General features: G+C 41.6%; 1 protein-coding gene across 1 annotated transcript in view; it reads right to left on the bottom strand.

Annotated features, from left to right (window-relative positions):
* Positions 1 to 2,500, bottom strand: part of LOC106874748 (intersectin-1-like) — a 195,361-nt gene that overhangs the window by 17,946 nt on the left and 174,915 nt on the right. The window lies entirely within an intron of this gene.

Here is a 2,500-nt window from a genome sequence, read left to right as displayed (position 1 = left end):
ATGTTGGTCAGTCCAGGGTGTAGTTCATATGCTTCAGTGAGCAGCTGTTTGGAGCAGAAAAATCTGGGAAACCCTCACTGAACAAAACCAGATGACTAGCGTTAAGGAAAAGAACACTAGTGTAGTCACTACCACCACCATCACCACTACCATCACCATAATCGCCATCATCATCATCATCATCACCACCACCACCAACAACAACTACCACCACCACACCTTCCTCCTCCTTCTCTTCCTCCTCTTCCTCCTTTGCTCTCCATCTCTCCTTACTCTCTTCCTCTTTTGCTCCCCATCTCTCCTCACTCTCCCATTTTTCCTCCCTCCTTTTCTCACACTCTCCTGCCTCTTCAATTCTATCTCTCCCTCCTTTGCTCTCCATCTCTCCTTACTCTCTCCCTCCTTTGCCCTCCACCTCTCCTTACTCTCTTTATCCTTCGCTCTCCATCTCTCCTTACTCTCTTCCTCCCCTTCCCTCTCTTCTTTTCTCTCACTATTAAACTGTTGCAAGCCTGTTATTTTTACTCAGTACACATTGAAACCCAGGAGAAGCTTCCACACAATCTTCCTCCTCTGATTAAACCATCAAAAGAAAAAAAAAAAAAAAAAAAAAAAAAAAAAAAACAGAAAAACCCCCAACAAAAACTAAAAACCAAAACATGAGCTCCATTCTGTGTGTCATATATAAATGGAAAAGTTCAAAACGTGATATTTTAAAACAAACAGCCACATACGTAGTGGAATGTTCTGCAGTCATCGTAGGAGAGCCCTCTTCATGACATAAATAGAAATGACAGGAAGGTACTGGCATACATATACGTGCACATATGCACACAAATATTCAGACACACACACATATGTGTGTAGAAATGTGCATGCATATGTGTCGAAAAACACATGCACATACATGTAGAAACATACAAACATACATGTAGAAACACACACACATACACACATACATGTAGAAACACAGATGCACATATGTGCAGAAACATACACACACAACACACACGCACACACAAACACATGCACACACACACACAACCACACACATACATGTAGAAACACACACATACGTGTAGAAACATATACACACACACATACATGTAGAAACACTAACGCACACACACGTGTAGAAACACTAACACACACAGAACCACACATACATCTAGACACACTCACACACAAACACATACATGTAGAAACACACATGCAAATACACACATACATGTGGAAGCACACAGACAAACATACACACATCCATCACATTCATACAGACACACACACACATGCACACACACACACACACAATTACACATGTACACACAAAAATGTACAAGCACGTACATCACACACATGCACGCACTAACACATACACACACAAACGCACAAATACATTCACACAGATGTTAGAAACATGCACACAAACACCCACGTATGCACAAACACACATATATATATATATGCACACAAATACAATCACATGCACCAATGCAATTCTTGAGCACATGCACAATGGTAAGATTGACATCATAGCTTCAAGGAAACCGAAAATGTCATCAAAAATGTAAAGAAACAAATAGTTATTACGTCAATGATATGTAATACGGGTTTCAACTTTTGGCACAAGGCCAGCAATTTTGGGGGGAGGGGTAAGTTGATTACACCAATCCCAGTGTTCAACTGGTACTTAATTTATCAACCCCCAAAAGGATGAAAGACAAAATCGACCTTGGCAGAATTTGAACTCAGAACATTAAGACACTAACAATTCTTGCTGCCTTATAAGATGGTAATATTGGTTTCAAATTTCAGCACAAGGCCAGGAGCTTTTTGGGGGTGGGGGTGGTAGTCTAAGGCAATGGTTCCCAAACTTTTTTGGCCTGCTGCCTTCTTGACACCAAGGCCACATTTCTAATGCCCCCACCCCAACTCACCATCACAAACACAGACTTCTTTCTGAAAGCAAATTCAAAGCAACTGTATTTCATAAATGAAACTTAACCCAATGAACCCATTATTTTGTTGTTTTTACATGAATCGCCACCCCATTATCGCCCCACTTTTCTTCAATGTCCCCTTGCAACTTTCCCCTGCCCCCAGGGGAACAATACCATCCACTTTGGGAACCACTGGTCTAACGTGATTAAATTGACCTCCAAGCTCAACTGGTACTTACTTTGTTGACCCTGCAAAGGATGAAAAGCTAAGTCAGCCTTGGCAGAATTTGAACTCGGAATGTAAAAATGGATGAAATGCCGTTGAAATTTGTGGGGAGGGGGCTAGTTGATTACATCGCCCCCCAGTTCTCAACTGGCACTAATTTTATCGACCCCAGAAGGATGAAAGGTAAAGTCGACCTCGGTGGAATTTGAACTCAGAACATAAAGGCAGACGAAATGCTACAGAGCATTTTGTCCAATGTGCTAATGCTTTCAACTAAAGGCACAAGCCCTGAAATTTAGGAGGAGGAGATTATTCAATTACATCACCCCCCCCC

The sequence above is a fragment of the Octopus bimaculoides genome, chromosome 18 (genome assembly GCF_001194135.2).
Source record: "Octopus bimaculoides isolate UCB-OBI-ISO-001 chromosome 18, ASM119413v2, whole genome shotgun sequence".
Taxonomy (NCBI): Eukaryota; Metazoa; Mollusca; class Cephalopoda; order Octopoda; family Octopodidae; genus Octopus; species Octopus bimaculoides.
The sequence above is the reverse complement of the archived record's forward strand: the minus strand, read 5'-3'. Positions and strand labels throughout refer to the sequence as shown.